This window comes from Rhagoletis pomonella, unplaced genomic scaffold (assembly GCF_013731165.1).
Source record: "Rhagoletis pomonella isolate Grant_MI unplaced genomic scaffold, Rhpom_1.0 Rhpom_scaffold_00012, whole genome shotgun sequence".
NCBI classification, from domain to species: Eukaryota; Metazoa; Arthropoda; class Insecta; order Diptera; family Tephritidae; genus Rhagoletis; species Rhagoletis pomonella.
Window position 1 is genome coordinate 10,659,577 of NW_023458566.1, and position 18,700 is coordinate 10,678,276.

An 18,700-nucleotide genomic window follows, 5' to 3' on the forward strand; every position below is an offset into this window, starting at 1 on the left:
ACATATGTATGTATGTATGTTTGTGCATCTTGGTATATTTACCAATAAAAAAAAAAAGTTATATGACTTAAAGAAGTTGGTTGGTTTTGCTATTTTATCCTAATTATGATAAATTGTAATGTATCCGCTTGAGGAAGACATTTTTTTGTATGTACAAACATACATATGTATATATTTTTTCTTGCTTTCCTTTTAACCGCTGCCGTTGTACATATGTATATTTGTATTCAGCTTTATCAGCCCAACAACACAGATGGCTCTTTGCCGCTATGTGTGTTTTGTTTGTAGGTCTGGCACAATTCATACTTAAGTTGCTGTACACACCTCTTTTTATTACCGCCACATTAGTGTGTGTGTATATGTTATATATATAAACACACATAAATGTAATTTCATAATAAGCACATGTCTACTTACCTTTTGATAGAATTTTCTTTTAATATTAATGAGTTTCCTTTCTTCTTTGTTTTGTATTAAAGCAAATACATACATAGATATGCATAGAGAGCTCTTTGTTGAGTGAATGCAAAAGTAATTTAATGACCTTAATGTTGAACGTGCGAATATGTAAAGGATGGAAACTCAAATATATATGTGTTTATTTCTACACTAAGTACGAGCGTTTGCAATCTGAAACACTTGATATGCTCAGCTGTCAGCTCCTTTACTTAGCTTAATATGGAAAATAAATATCAGAAAACTTGACAAACCAAAAATCATTTGAGATTGTTTGTCAACATACAAAAACTAGGTGGATTAAGTTTAGGAGTAAGTATGTGAAGGTTTTTGTATCCAGTATACTTATGCATAGGTACATAGATTGCTAGCGTCCATAGTCCATTTTTAGCAATTTATAGAAGAAGAAAAGAACGTTTTATACCCTTAGTATTTTGCAAAACTTTGAATTCAAAATTTTGCGTGCTTAGAGCTAACTTAAACTTAATTCGGGTCAGAAGGATTCGATGGTTATTGAGAAATTGCGTAGCCCTTATCGTGTTTCTGTGCTTTTTATGAATTTAGTAAAATTACCTTTCATTGAATACAAGCTGGCGCAAAAAGAATATCCCTGGTTTCTTTCGCTGTCATTTCAAAAATAATTAAAATACCGTTGGTGAAAATTTTCTGAAGGGTCAAAATGAGCAACACCTTCTAAAAAAAAAAATGCCAAAAATCCTTAGTACGTCCCAGCTGCCTTAGACTTGCACTTTATCATACAAAACTTGAATGGGTTACAAAATTGCTTACCCAAAATATTTCTAAGAAATGAGAATTAAAAATCTCGAAATTTTTACGAAAGTTTGTTGATTTTTTAAGTGTTAATTAAAAGATAACAAAACAAATAGTCATATCCTGTCAATATATGTGAGTGTCGTATAGTTAGGATAATAAAGGCTTAATTTATAGCTCTTCGTTATTCTTTCAGTTCCATTTTCTTAAATAATTTCAGATGAATTAGCAGTGGAATTATTTCAGACCTAACCTTAACCTTCCTGTGTATTTTCGTTTTTTAACTGTTAACTGTTCTTTTAACATTATTTTTGTATTTAAAATATTTTATTGTTGTTTACGCGTAACAAAAATCCTAGCGCCCAGAACGAAAATTTTAAAATCGGGCTTAGAGACTGAGAAAGGGGGAATGTGCCTCAAGAAGGGAAAAATAGGGCATAGTCAGCCAGGTTAAATAGCCTCAAGTCTTAAAATTTTGATATCAAATTTAGGACAGCAGGAAGAATTCATCCCCCAAAATATATTTATATATCTATGCAGATGATAATGAGCCCGGGGAATTTCGAATGCGGTATGGGCTATCCACTCAAAAGTAATGTATCTATCTACGAACGAAATTAGCTATGAAGAATTATCAAGTGCAAAATAGTGCTTAGTTTTTGGTGGAACTGCACTTGCGCTCGGTTTTCTTTAAAGCGTCATTAAACCAGTTCAACAAGTGAATATGATGTTCAATGTGTTTCTTTTGAAGGCGATTGCGGCGGCTTATGCCAGGCGCATAACATAAAATTTTGCTTCTTCTTCTAAGCAACTTTCAGATCCGCAAAATAAAATCTATAAACATATCCACAATGGCCACTACCAAACTGTGCTTTCATGTAATCAAGCAAAATTTTAAATCCCAAAAAAATATTGATATTTTTACTTTTAAATTTCTTGGGAACAACCTCACCAACCAGTCATTAACGTGTAGATAATTTGATCAAAACCATTCAGTTTTCTCACTAAACCATTTCTTCTTACATTTGCGTGCGTTGAAATTCCTTTAGTTGCCTAATAAATCTTCGATTATCAGCACATTAAAGCAATAAAAAAGTAATAAATATTCAATCTGCTGCAAATGTTGACGTTAAGTTGAATAATTTGGTGAATATTTAAATTGGATCACCATCGCTATTACAACACCAGCGAACCACCTTCTTCCCCATTCCACTCAAACTCAAACATTTTCAGCCAGAAATTTTTGATGACCATGAAGGCGAAACGTAATACAATTTTCGTAGTTCGCACACTTTGACCCCAGCGTGCGAGCGAGCGCTCGTTCGTACCCGTACGTTGGCAAGCGAGGAGTAAATGCGATAAAAATGTAAATGCTTGAAGCGAAACCATTTTCCTAACAAAATCACTGTTAAAATGATTTTGATGTCACACTATTAAGATTTAAATTATTTGCATATTAAATTATGTACATATTTAGTTGGTATGTAAAGAGCAAGTACAGTTAGCTTTTGGGTTTCGCAAATTTCTTCGTGTCATTTGTGGTTAGATACGAGACTATGTACATAAATAAGTACTTATATGTTGAAGAATTTTCAAGGGAGTATTTTAACTGGGTAATTTTCTTTAGCAGTATGTGTGTATGTAAGTGTATTACAAAATGTGCTGCTGTAATTTGACTTTAAAAGAAAACGATTATTTAAAATTAGCTTATTTTCTTCAATGCTTTGGGTAAGCTCATTATTTAGTACGAGTACTCGGTGCAAAATTTTTTATTTTGTTATACCATTGAGCTCTTCGTCTGTCCATTAGAAAAGAAGTAATCAATATCTCCCTTTAAATAAATTAGTTGAAACTAAAAAAAAAAAAAAATTATTATAAAACAATTTTCTTTCTAGTAGAGAACACCAACATTTGGCTGAAGCGATTTCTGTCTATTTCCCACCTAAACCACATTTTATAACTAATACATTTTTTTATTTTCAAATATTTTTTTTTTTTTTATTATTTATCTATAGACAGAGCAATTAAGTTACACAACCTGGTCACGTGACTCCTGCGTTTTGGGAAACAATCAATTCAGAACTAAGTAATTAAGCGGTCGTCGGTCCAACTGTTGAAATATGCAAATTTTATTGCGCCGGTATATTGGCAAAAATACGCTCGGAAATTGGCTTTAAAAAAAAAACTGAGAAAGCAACATATGGACGCACTATGTAAACATGAAAATATGAAACATTTATATCCTGAATTATTTTTATATATATTTGCCATATACTACAGCACCGTATGAATTGAATAACTGCATTACGTGCTTCGTGCAGCGCAAATGTGGCAGATTGCTACATCGTCATAATCGATGCAGTAATTCTTTAAATATGGAGCGGGAAAAATTAATATAAAGGTCTGATTTTTTTGCTAAAAATGTTGTAAATCTATGCAGGTAGTTAGTTAGGAACTTTGTAAGTTACTATAGAGAGTTGTCAAGATATAATTATATATGGAAATACATAAATATTTGAATGGAAATAATCTACTAATGGCAAGCAACGCTTCTCTGATACGCATTTTATAATATTTCCTTTAACTTATTAAATTAAATCTAATTTGAATTTTAAAATAGGTGGCAACCCTCTTTAAAATTTGGGTGGAATGTTTATAAATTTTTCGATTTCCATCCATATTGTAATATTTTGTTCTACTTATTAATTTTATAAATTGAATTTGGCTTTCGGAAAGTTGGCAACCCTCTTTAAAAATATGTTTGAAACACAATTTTTAGATACCTCTCTCGCTTGCCATACATATTGCAACATTTTATTCAACTTATTAAGTAAATTGTATTTGGCTTTTAGAAAGGTGGCAATATTCATCGAAAATATTTTTTAAATAAATCCTTTTCAAAGTTAAGTGTTCAATTTGAAATGAGTATTCTAATATTTTATTTAGCTTATTAAAAAAAAGAAATTTGGCTTTAAAACAAGTGGTACCTCTTTTTAAAATCCATATTAAAACAAGTAAGAAAGTCTAAGTTCGGGCGGAGCCGAACATTAAATACCCGGCGCAAGTATTAAATATATGTTTTCCACCTTTCCAAAAGCTACCGCTACATGATAAGACGGGGTGTATAAATTTTAAGTAAATTAGCGTCCTTAAATTTCGACATATTGAAATTTCAAGCATTTCTGAAATTTACCGTTATATGAAAAGCGGCCGTAATTTTAGTCCGATTTCAACAATTTTCAGCGGTATGCTTTTATGTGGCAAGCACAATAACCGTACTGAGTTTGGTACAAATTGGTACAACGGTTATCGAGATACCTATATGTGATCATAAGTGGGCGGTGCCACGCCCATTTTTTTTAATTTTACCATAAGCGTATTTCTTTGTTAAGAATTGTTGCAACCATCAATTTTGAAAAAATTAGCTTTAATATTTACTGATTTATCGAGGATTTCGTATTTTTCTAAATTACCGTTATATGGGATGTGGGCGTGGTTACTGTCCGATTTTAAAAATTTTCGGCCATTTGGTATGCTGTACCAGGACCAACACTGTGCCAAGTTTGGAAGAAATAGGTGCAGAGGTTACCAAGTTATACACATGAAACCATAAGTGGGCGTGGCTACGCCCATTTTCAAAAAATTTCCAATATTCTTATCTTTCGTCTAAAAATCATTGTAAGTATCAATTTTGAGTGAATTATCTTCAGTAGTTACTAAAATATCGCAGTTTTCGTATTTATGAAAATTACCGTTATATGGGAGGTAGGCGTGGTTATTATCCGATTTCGCCCATTTTCAATACCATCCGTCCCACGCCCAAAAGAAGTTCACGTACCAAGTTTCGTTAAGATATCTCAATTTTTACTCGAGTTATCGTGTGCACAGACGGACGGACGGACGGACGGACGGACGGACGGACGGACGGACAGACAGTCACCGCTTAATCGATTTCTCTTTTCATTCTGATCATTTATGTATACATTTGTCTATATCTATCTCTATTCGTTTTGCCTGTTACAAACAACCGTTATGTGAACAAAGTTATAATACCCTTGTGCACAAGTGCGCTCGGGTATAAAAAAATATGGCAACCCTCTCCAAATTTTTTTGATGGAATAAGTTTTTTTAATGTCGTTCCTTCGTTGTCCGATGTTCGTTCAATTCCACTTTTTCAGCAGATGGCAACCCTATTCAAAACATAACCTACAGTGGGGAGCATTGATGAGTACGCTGTGATTTTTTTTAAGTTGTAAAGTTAAGAGGAGTTATATTTTTTATGTATTTATATAGGTATTATGTGAAAAGTGTCGCACATGCACGGTTGCAATTTCTTTAATATCCACGCGGTTGCATGTGGGAATTACGTAGTATTTCCGTAACACCGTAGTGAGGGATTGTTATTGCAAGCTATAATTTTGTTCTCAATAGGACTGTTCCAAAAAAAAACGTTTGTATATCGAATTCCCCCAAAATTTAAAGCCATTCCCCGATCCCCCTGACGGCTAGTAAAGTTACATCACACAAAAATACAACACCCGCTGTCGTGGCTAAAATATATCTAATATTTTTTAAGCCAAAAATTGTGATTTTTACCAGAGAAGAGAAAAGTGTCTGAACGCATCATACTGAGCTCTTCCCTAAAAGGTTTTATTTCAAATCAGAAAATCTGTAAGTAGGTATACGTAATACCCGCATAGCATATACTATACAAACATACATACAATTGCTTTAAAATATTTACACCACATTTCGCTCAATAGCTCTTCCAACTCAACTCAGCCACACCTATTTGAAGGCGCTCATGCATGTAACCCCTGAAACCATTAGCCCATAGTTGCAGTTTTTTCCTTTAATGTTCCTATTTACGCACTCATCGAACACATTTATGTAGCAGTACAACAAGAGCTCGTTACTGTTCACCATTCATTTATCTTCCCTGTGGCTTGTTGGAGTGCAATTGTTAGTGCTCTCGATTAAATGCGGATGGTTACCCATCCAAAGCGTTGATTGTGTAACATGTGAATATATGTGTATATATGTATGTTTGTATATATGTACGTATGTGTGTATGCGAATTACTAACCGACAATAGGTGAGCAAAGGGTTAAGTCTATTTAAAGCTAAATAGTTTAAATAAAAATGTATTCTAGAAAAGTTTGTAAAATTATTTGCTTATTTAATATTTTTGATAGAAATATTTAAGAGATTTACACAGCTACTCGCAATATCTACCTGTTGGCCTTTAACAAGATTACAATCACGATGCTAATTATGATTACTCTAACGATTACCATTTAGATTAAGGTAAAGATTAACATTAAGATAAAAAAAGCTCACCATTAAGATGAACGCTTTACTCTCCATAGAAAAAATATCTGTGCTGTTATTCCATTGGATTTATAAAAGCACTTATATTTTGAGATTTCCGCTAAAAAATATCTGAATATAGATACCTTCGGGAATAAATTAGTTTTAGAAAATAGTTTTTATAAAGAACAGTTTAGATGATAGAAGAGTTCAAGCTTAAAAGGTCTGCATAAAAACACAAATTAATTACAAAATTAATTAAAATAATGAGATATTTGGAGTTGCAAATTTTAATAATTTTCCTAAATATTTTTTGGGAGCTCATACATATAGTAAATCTAATGATATTTCGAGGAAAACCCGCATTTCTTTTGATAAGGCAACCGACATACAGTGAAAGCTCCAATAGACGGATGCTTTAATAAGCGGACACATTCTTGGGAATGAACAATTTTTGGTCTTTTTTCATACAAAATGCTCTCCCATACACGAACTTTCCGATCAACGGAAATGCTCAAATAAGCGGTCAATTTTTTTTCTCTCCTCTTCTTGGAGCTTTTTTCCCCTCATTATGTTTCTATATATTGAAGGATGAATATTATTTTAATTTAGGAACCCGCAATTAAAATTTTTGTTTAAACTTAAATTTTAATATTATTTTTTTTCCGAAATTCCCATAAGCGGACATCTCCAATAGGCGAACAAAAAGTCGGTGACCATCGGTATTCGCTTATGGGAGCTTTCACTGTATTAAGTTACCTTGAAATGGTCCTATGGCAAAAAGTCACTGGTCCGCAAAACGTATTCTACTCTAAGAATAGTGAAAACTAATTTTCAGTTGTAGCATGCATGAATTACAAAAACAAATAAAAAAATAGAAGAACATGAGCTTAAAATTATGATTTACAACTCCCAGCGAGGAAAAACTGCAACCATATTTGGCAAAATTTTGTCCGCAAGGAAACATAACTACGAGTTTTCAAGCAGAATGACTGCCATGGGATGCCATTTTTTTAAATTTTTAGCCACTACCAACTTGTAACTTTTTCAGTTTTCATACAGTTGCGCTTTTTTGTGAATACTTAATTCAAGTTTTAAGTGAAATGTGATTTTAGTTAAAAAAAAAAAATCAAAAGAGAAAATATATAAGGGGAAAAATGTATAAAAAAAAAAAAACTAAAAAGAGGGCAAGTTGACGCAGGGAGCGCATTTTTTCCATTTTTCAGTTGACAATTTAAAAAAATAAATTCCCTTTACAATTGCCCTTTGGCGGCGACAATTTGGAACAGAAGACACACAAAACAAAAATGTACACACACATACATAGGCACAAATGAATAAATAAAAATACACAAAAGCGCGTAACAGTTGTGAATAAATGAAAATATTAAAAAAATAAAAAATCAAGCAAAACTCGAGCAGTCAGCAGCTTATGGGCGGAGACAAATTTTAATCTGCATGCAAATGCTTTTAGCCGCACAGTGGGAAGCTGAAAAGGCGCAGAAGAAAAGAAAAAGAATAAAGCAGAAAACGGTATAAAAAACTAAATAAAATGGAATTGGCGCTGAAATACAAGTACAAGTGGATTTATGCAACTGAATTATGTATATACCTCGTTTGACTTTCTTGTCCTTTTTGGCTTTGCCAATAGTTAAGATGTATGCGCGTTTGTGGTAGTAGGTGTGTGTGTGTGTGTATATGTGTGTGTTAGCAATGGTGGCAACGTGATGACAACGTGTATGCTGCTGGACCGCACAGGGCGGTGACGTAAGCGGGGAAATGCGGGTGGAAGCTGCAGGCGTGCGCATTTTCACCAACAAAATTTCGGTGAAGGCCAAGCCGAGTGATTAAAACCTCCCAAACGTAATGCAATTTCGCAAAGAATCGAAAAAAAATACGAAATTTTGTGGTTTTTATTTTATTTTTGTTCACGCAAAAAAAAAAAAAATAAAATAAAATAAAATCAATTTATTTACATACGCATTTAATTATTTATGGACATTTTTGTGGTTGAGTTAGCAATTTTAATTTATTTTTTGGATAAACACCTGAAGCTATATGCTTTGAAATAAATACCAACAAAACAGGCTATACTGAGTTTTGTGAAAAAATATGCAGTAAAATTAATTAAAATCTTTCTTTACAAACACTCATTTAATTGTCGAAAAAATTAAGTTCTTTAACTGTTTTTTAGAAATTTATTTATAAAATACATATGTGTCTATTTGTATTTAAATCACATCGCTCTCACCGACTTTCACAATTCGATTCCTTTAAAATAATTGCATTTTAACTGCCCTAGCAATCGGCCCTCTTATTTTGTGAACTTCGAAACTATCAGCTAAGTTAAATTTTTTTTTCTTCCTCAGCACGCAGCACTCAGAGAACTAAAAAGTGAGGGGAAAAGATTTATTTTTGAAACTTAAATTGGTGCTGCAAAGTTGTTGCATAGAAGTTTCTTGGTAAAACTTAAATTGACACCTGTAGAATGGTAAAGTTTTATTTAAATTAAAAAAAGAAAGTTTGCTAGCAAATTATGGGAAATTTAAACGCTGAGAAGGGGTTGGTCGAAATTGAGTGATACGGTATGATTAGATGATTGACGTATGTACACAGAAATATTTATTCAAATTAAAAATTAATGGTTAGGCGGCTGTGAGCAATCAGAAAAAATTTTGGGGATGAGTTGAATAAAGTTTTCAATTGTATTACTAAATAGTATTTTTTTGTTTAAAAATTTTTTATAAGAAAAAATTGGTATTTTTTCCATTTAAGTGTTTTTCTCAAATTTTTATATACGAAGTATACAAATATGCATACCAGAAGAAAGGGGGTTTAGTCGTCTTTACAACGATACCAACCTTTTAAAAAGCGGTAAGTTATTCTTTTGTTTAAAATATTTATGTCTAATTTAAAGAAATGGACTTCCCGTCAGTTTAACCGAAACCGGAAGTCGGTAATACCATTCAAAGATAGATCATATCCGATTTAGCATGTCAAATTTTAGCATTTTTCAATAAAAAATATTTCCCCCCATTTTAGAGGGGGTGGAGGTCTAGGACACCCTATATAACAACCACCAGGTAAGTCTGAATATCAAACTTTGTACAAAAATTGGGAAATTTCGAAAAAATTCCATCAATATTTCAAACTTTTAAGTCCGAATTTTTGGAACTAATTTTGTAGCCCAGTAAATTTTTTTATAATAGGGTAGAAGTTTGAGGTAACTAGTACATACTGTTGATTTCTAGATTTTTTTTTTGCTGACGGTGTTACACATTTTCTTCTACACAAAGTTTGTACTCTAAAAATTTTTTATAATGAGAAAATGAGCGCCATCTTCAAAAAAATATTAAAAAATGCACATTGTTGCAAACAAATAAACAAATTTAATCAAAATCTGAATAAAAAGTTTTAAATTATGATGGACGAACTTAAATCGTCGAATTATTTGGACTGACATGGTTTTTATTAGACAGTGAGCTACACTTTTGTAAAAAAAAAATAATAAACAAAAGAAAAATAGCCAATACCTGTTAAAATTACGCGTCCTTATTTCTTTGCCCGCCACCGTACATATATAGAGTATATCGCCGGAGTGATTGAATGTGTAGATGAGCAAGTGATTTTATGAGTCCAAATCCACTTTTGAGTTAGTCCTGGCGAGACTCACCGTATTAATTGTAACCAATTAATTTAACCAATTTTATCGGATCAGAGATTTTGAATGCCTTCCTAATAGCTGGGATCTCAGTGTGGAAAACGCTACAGTAATTTGGTAAAATAAGTGTGCAGCGCAGGGAAGGGTTTGACGGGAAAAATTCTCCGCCTACATTGTCACTGATCTTTGAAACACAAATTAGAGTCTAGTAGGTATGTATGCATATAGCTTTCCATTCCATAAATTCTATCAAAAAAGAACATTTGAACACTCGTACCACATGCTTTAAGGAAGAAAATCTAATTTTTTTCAAAATAGTAGAGTATTTCATGAGCCCCGTCTACCTCTGTGATATCTTCTGAAAACAAAGAGCCAGGAGACCACCGGGTCGATTCTTCGCAGATACATGTATGTTATCCTTTCAGCTTAGCTTCTTATCCATTGCACTGCCTACGCACTCGCCTAAGCTCGCGAGACTTAGGTTCGTTGCAGTTATGGGTGCTCTTTTACATTTGTACGACAACAAATTTTAACAAGTATTTCATACAAGTGGCGATTTTACAACTCATCGAGGTGTATGGACAAATATGGAGGGCACTTCCCTTCTTCGAAACTACTTACGACTATTGGAATAATAACTGCGACATTTACAAGAAAAAGTCTCTTCTATGTAGTAACTAATTCAACTCATAATTTAGTTTTCACATCAAATTCAGCAAAAACATAAAATTAATTCATTTCTATGTATGTGGATGAAATATCTGCTTTAACTTTTTTCACAATTTGCGGAAAACAATAACTTCGTCCGCTATAAAATTGAAAACACATTGCGCGAAAAATATTTGGGGCCGAAACATTTACATGCAATGGTGGTGCAAGTGTGTGTGTGTGGCTATAAATTTATGCATGTGTTTGTATAGATATACGTATATACATATTCATGTCAGCCCAATGGACAATGCCAACAGCAACTTCCGCCAATGCAATTGTTCGGCCATACCCACGTCGCACAGTGGTCTGAGAGTGGCAGAAGGTCCAACTTTCGAAATGCCTCGAAATAAATAACTTATTATATTCTAGTAACACATTCTTACTAAAGGGATCTAAGGCTTTTTTCTGCGAAGGAGTATACTAGACAGACACTGTATGTTGCAACAGTGGTAGTAAAATGATCGGGTTTTGCTGGAATTGTTCAGAGTTGAAAACATTTATATGATTTAAAGTATTTTCAATTACTTTATGGAGAGTGTGAGTACCTTCCTTTGAAGCGCGGCGACAGGTGATAAATATAAAACTACTCTATACTATACATCAAATTAGTAGCAAAACAAATTTCAGTTGTGTTCACTTGTGGCTATCTTGTTAATCTAGACGCTACAGGTTAGCAGATTTCCATATAAGCTGTGACAAAAAGTAGTAATCAAGATCTTATTTTCCATGTAGTATTTTTGCCTAGGAATAAAAAAGTATAAAATGTGGCACAAATGGGCGAATTTCTTCGTAAACTACGTTATGAATCGACTTTTATTAAAATCGAATAATATTTACCATTTTCATCTTCTAGTGCAGTGAGGCGTGACTGCGTCATCTAATCCACTTTTTAGCCGACTTCAAAGAGGTTAACAATTCGTTGGAATATATATATTTTTGTTATGTATGTTAACGCATAAATTTGGACTTTTCTTCTTTTTTCAAAGGGAAAGATGGTGCCATACTAATTTGGTTTAGATACGATCATTGGATCATTAAGAAATTAACGGTACTCTTAAATTTTTACATGCGAATTGAAGTCGGTTTTGTTCTTTACCAAAAACATACTAGTTTGCTTAGAAATTGCTTGTAATATTTCTACATTCCTTACCAAAAGTACTACCTGCTTGATAATTCAGAAAAATGAGTTCACGTTTACTATTTACTTCTTGCGGCAGTTTGTATGCAAAACGTCCACTGTGCATCAGTTTGTTTGTCATTAGCTGTCATTCGGATGATGTGTGGGACATTTATTGCAACAATTTCGGCATTTAAATCAAAATATTGGCTTGTTATTGTTTTTGTTAGTTCATCTACTTTTTCGGCAGTTGTTTGTGATACACCATTTAGCTCTTCCTTTTTGGCTAAAAGTACATATAAAATCACAATTTAATTGGCAAACATTGAAATGCGCAAACATTAACACAGCTGCAACAATTCACTAACCAACAGCGCCAACAATGTGGATACATATGTATGTATGTATGTATGTATGTAGGAACAAAAAAACTTCTATCAAAAAAGGGAGATGAGTTCTGTTGGGAACTAGAGATGGAAATTTTTTAAAACAAGAGTAACACAGTGGTGACTATTTTTTTTTGTTTTTATACAATGATGCGCTTAATTCTAATTGTTTTGAATAACCGATCAAATGCGCAATTTTTTATGGATTTGGAGTTTTTAGACAAATTTTATTTAAATTAATAAATAATTGTAAAATTCTTATTAACTTTTATTGCTGTATCCACAACATGTATGTACATGAAGACTTTTTTTTCTATGTGGGAATTTTGCAAGTTTTTTCCATATTTGGAATGAAGGCTGGCTCTAATTGAATCTTTGCTCAAACGTATTACTCTAAAGAGCGAATGGGACAGTAACAACCTTTGGCACAGAAGTTCAGTTCGAAATTCGACAGAGTGGCCGCTATAAAGGAAGCAGTCGACTGGCTACGTGCCTGTATAATATCGACTAGAACGTTAAATATCCATTTTGATAGCTAAGCGACAGTCTGGGCTCTACATACGATCATCAGAATAGGATAATCTGGGTACTATCGAAACTGAACTGAACTAATACGGAGCACAGGGCAGTGACATTGCAGGAATGAGCATAACTGATGAATTGGTTTGGTATGGACGGGCTGCTGCTCAACCTAAACTAACATAATCTCATAGGAATCATTTTTAGGAATCCATAATACGTTCAATCCTCTAATTGAAAATTTCGTTTTAAATTTTGCAATGCTAACTCGAACAACTAGCATTGTCGACCTCTGTGATGCAATTGGAAAAAAGGTAGTAGAGTACTCATAGTTATTTTACATCTTAGATCAACTGCCACATTTTCGAATTTTTAATTTTGAAAACTATCTTGAAAGCTCTTTTCTGTCTTTCGAAAGACTAACTTAAATATCTGCTAACGAGGAGGTCTTATCGGTTTTCTGTTTGTCTTTTAGCAATGAAATACGTATATTTTTCTTTAAAAAAAAACTAAAACTTTAAGGAACACAAAATTAAAAAAGAAGACATTTATAAAATAAGTTTCTACAAAATTAAACCATTAATAAAAAAATATATATATATATGTATATATATAATCTAAAAATTAAAAGAAAATGAAACTAAAAAATACAAAATAAAATAAAACATATAAATTAATTCCTAAAACCGAAATGAAATTAAAAAAGTATTCTTTTTAAAAATTATAAAAATAAATTAACAGACTAAAAAAATTTAATCAAATTAAGAAAATTTAAATAACCACGTTCCTTTAAATTAGATGCAATTTATAAAATATATAAACTTAAAAATATAAATGAGAATCTTAAACCTTAAATAAAATCAAATTTTAAAAAGGAAAAAAATAAAAAAGAAAGCTTCTCTAAAATTAGAATTTAAAAAATAATAAATCAAAATAAACCCGTAAAAATTTTTTAAACACCAAAACCCAAAAATTATGTTGAAGAAGAATCAATATTAAAAAAGAGGAAAACTCCGCTGCCAGTGGACTCGATCACAGATCTGTCGAATGGCACGCCAGTGCTAGGCCATTGCGAGTGTTGGAGCAGCGCTAGCAAATTGATATACAGGTGTTTCTGTCAAAAGAGTTTCTCACCACGAAAGTTGGCAAGGGAGCTTTTATGTACGACTTTCGTGCCAGAATAAACAAAATATTTCAATTGTCTTACAAAAAACTTTCAACTATCTTAGCCAAAATTGTCCTGTTAACATTATAAATTTTTTTCGCACAGCCAGATAGCTCTCCCCCTTTGCTGCTTATATATTTTAGAGACGAAGTTTTTTGCCTTTACCAACATTTTTTTAGCTTTTTTCAATGGGAAAAAGAGTGTTTCTCTTCAATTTAATTAGTCGTTACTTGTGTGTTTACTATGCTTTTCGGGTTTTTCACCAGAGTCTCCGCAATGTAAATGAGTTTGTAAATGAAACATCTTTCGTTAATTATTTTACTACACGAAGCGGTCCGCTCTGTTTCATAAATCGTTTGTTGCAAATCAAAGTATTCACCAGAAAAAACCTTAACCAGAAGTTGAATATAAACAAATCAATTAATTTCGCGTCATAAATCTTACCTTATTTCCAAATCAAATTTTCGATTTTCACACATAAGTTAGTTCTTCATAAACATATATGTATTTGTATGTATTTACTTATATGTATTTATACAAAAACATGCCTACTTAACTTTGATAGACGTGCTCATAAATCACATGTCACGCAACAAAGTTCTTATTAAATATTAACTTCATTCGGCCATTGACCGAATCAACACTCCAAAGTCTCGTCCAATTTGATATTGTATACATGTACATTTGTATGTATAGTTATGTGTTTTTGTTGTTCGGAAAAACATGCTTGGTAATTTCTTATGCCGCAACATATTGCGGCAACGTGTGACGCTTACAAGCCGCATAAACAAAAAGAAATTTGTATGTAAATATTAACGCACAAAATTCTTAATAAAGTTGTAAATGTCAGAGGACCTTGAAATGTGCGCCAAAAATCTACAATATGTATGTATAGCATAATATATTCGATAACAAAATATCAACAATTGTTTCTGTAAATATTTACATACATATATAAAAATATATATGAATTACAAACAATTACAAACATACAAACTTTTGTGAAAATCGGTGTTCTACTTCCTCAGAGTAGTTCCATTTTTTGCCATTGATTTATCGGTGAATTGCGACTTCAATTACAATAAATCTCCAGCTATAAATCAAAATAGGTATGCGTGTACCATTTTGGACGTTGTTGTACTATTGCTGGTTGATTAATATGAAGCCTATAAACTCTACTGGAGAAATCCAATTGGGATTTGTGCAACCATAGGTGAATACATGCATACAAATAGTTATGTAGTAGTTTAGAGGAGGATGGTTCCATGTCTAGAAGTCCACGCATCTGAAGAACGAACGAATTGATTGGACATAGTCCTCTGGCTGGGTCAGCCTCGAAAGTATTCAAATCGGAACCCGCATTTCCAATTCCCAAGGATTTTCTCTTCGACGTGATTACCCTGTCTAATTCTATCCTTAAACGATTGTAGGCGTGGTTGATAACTGGTGTGTTCCCCGATAATGGCTGCTAAAGAGATAGCTTTGGCAGGCATGGGGTAGGCTCTATTGAAAGGTTTCGGGTAGCTTCTACTCCCGCTTCTTTACGCTTGCCTTAATGATATTTGGTGGGATTGACTTACGCTCACAAATCGGAGAGGAGCGGGTAGGTTCTATCCCACACTTAAAACCAACCCCAGTATTAACCCGGAGCTCATCACAAATTCCCCGTTTTTGAATGACATGTCAGTCCCTTATTCCTTTTTTTCCTTGTGTTCTGGCGCTCAGTGATTAGTGACTCATTCTATTCCTGCGTTGTCGAACGCAAAGCCGGTTTCTCACTATACATATTAACTATTACAATGATGGATGTCTGACTGAAAATATTTGCATGCAAGCTTGGATAATTTAGAGAAGCTTCCTCTTTACTTGCAGCATAATTACGGTGACCATATTTTAGAAATAAAACCACTTTCGGTGGTCATATTCTACGAGCTTTACCAGTAGTGCGTTTCTGTAACTAATGCGATATTATATCGCAAATTCTGTCAGAACGCGGTATCGCAAAGTTCATATCGCAAACGATAAACGAAGTGTTTCTGTAACTAAAAAAACTCACCTTGCGATAAATTGGTGGTGAGTATTGTAAAAATTACACGAATTGTCAGAATGAAGAACATATGTTCTTGTATAGTTGTGAGAAATTGAAGTAAAAGTAATAATTTTTATATATTTTGATTATTTAAATCATTTAAAATATAGAATGATGGTTGCACATCTACTTGCATTGGCTGATGATCAAAGGAACATGTTGCGCATTCATAGGCGCTTTTTAAGGGATAATACTGATCCATTTTATTTGCCAGAAGCGCGTTTCATTGAGTTATTTAGATTGAATAAGGAGTCTGCGCTGGAACTTCTTGGTGAAATAAGTCCGTATATGAAGGATGGTATACGAATAACTTTTGTACCAAAGGCTATAAGGATGGTATAGGCATTGCATTATTATGCTACTGGATCCTTTTTAAGAGATATCGGGCAAGATTTTGTGTGTCCACTAAGTAAAACTACGATTTGCAGCTCTATTAATGAAGTGACTCTTATCATTCAAAATAAGATAATGATGAAATACATTAAATTTCCAACTAGTTTGGAAATGAAAAATAGAATTCGACAAAGGTAATAATACATATCGTTACCTTAATTCACAAAGGCGCTAACCAAAACTTTTTTTTCGAAACTGCGTTTTTCACAGATTTTGGCAGTATATATTAAAATATACCTTCAATAAAAATGTTAAAGTGTTAGTCCCAAAAACAATGGAGTTAAATGCCACTTTTTAAAAAGCTCTTTTATGTTGTTTTTGCATCTCCTGTAAAATAAAAAAAAATTGTTGGTTCGGGCCTTTGTGAATTAAGGTAATGATATATGTATGTACATTAGAGTGGTCCAAAAAAATAAAGTCGGAATTTGATTGCCGGCACCCCTAGGATTGTTCTACATTCAGAGTATTTTTATTCATAACAAACAAACATATTTTAGGTTTTTCAATGCTACTGGTTTTCCGGGCGTGATAGGTGCAATAGATTGCACACATGTTAAAATAAAAAAACCATCTGCGGAGGATGAGTATTGCTATATTAATCGCAAAGGCTTCTTTTCAAAAAATGTGCAGCTGATTTGTGACTACGATTTAAATATTTTAGCTGGGTATGCACGTTTCGGGGGAAGTACACACGATGCATTTATTTGGGAAAATTGTTAAGTTAGGCAATTAATGCAGCAACAATATGAGCAGAACATATACACGTGCTGGCTTATTGGCGATTCCGGATACCCCCTTCAGCCTTGGTTAATGACACCTTACCGAAATCCTGAAACTAGGGGCGAAGAAAATTTCAATAATCACCACATACAAGCTCGTAACTGCATTGAGCGATTGAATGGTGTATTAAAAAAAGTATTCGCGTGTTTGTCAAGTGATCGCGGCATTCTTTTCAACCCAGTTTATTCGGGCGCTATCATCAACGCTTGTCTTACGCTGCATAATTTCAGAAAATTGCACAATATGCCTATGCCCGAAATAAATTATACCCAAGATACCAATATAGATATAGGTGAGCATGAGACCATGGAATCTAATGCTACAATCTTGCAGGATGCACGAAGGATTCGCGAAAACCTTGTTCGAAACTATTTTAATTAAATTTATTTATTTAGCATATACACGCGGGTTTCAACCGACACTATTATAAAAATATACTTTTGACGCAGCTGTATGTTTATAAGCGAATCCAAACCCATCAAGTTCTCCTGGCGTTATATGGTGACCAACAAACTTATATTTGATTTTATTAAGTAATAATTAAATTAAATTTTACTTATTTAACATGTGACAACCCTTAAATCTGTTTGTCCACGTTATATACTACATATATAAAAATAAATGTATTATATTATATTATATAAATACAGTACCGGTCATACCATTACAACTCAAATTCAAAACCATATAAACCCAAGTTTAAAACTTTATAGAAAACTTAAGAGGTTCAAAACATCTTCATTTGAATTTCAAACTTTTTTCTCAGAAGTTTTAAAATTTTTTTGAGTATACCTACAGTTTTTATTGATTCTTATTTCATTTAAGTATAATACTGTGCAAGTTTCTATTGGCTAAAAATTACCGTAATAGGGGCGGCTAATATTTCGAGAACTAAAGAAACCGTTTTTCAAAATGTGGAAAGTTAGTTGAAAGACCTTTCCTTTAATATGTATATATTTTTCGAGAGAAGATAAAAAAATATGGCATTTTTTAATAAAGATGTGTGTTTGCGGCTCTTTTTTCTTGTTTATATGAAACGATATTTAATATACATTTAGTGAAATATCATGTGCCGAAGAATTTTTGTTACAAATCATACATACAGTATCGGCAGAAATAATAGACTCGCCTTACGTTGAAGAGTTTTGGCTATTATTCCATGGTTTACTTTATGTTTAATATTTTTTTATAAAAGCCTTGCTAGCTATACAACAAACACCATATAAATGCCCTTTTCAAACTTTATACAAAAATTAAAAAAATTTTACTAATTTTCACCAAATTTTCAAACTCTTTATTCAGAATTTTAGAAAAATTTTTGGTATGCAGTTTTGTAGCCCAT

At 32.7% G+C, this 18,700-nt stretch overlaps 1 pseudogene; it reads left to right on the forward strand.

The window, feature by feature from the left end:
- The first annotated feature begins 16,105 nt into the window (after positions 1–16,105).
- LOC118747581 lies at positions 16,106–17,739 on the forward strand (annotated as a pseudogene).
- The last annotated feature ends 961 nt before the right edge of the window (positions 17,740–18,700 follow it).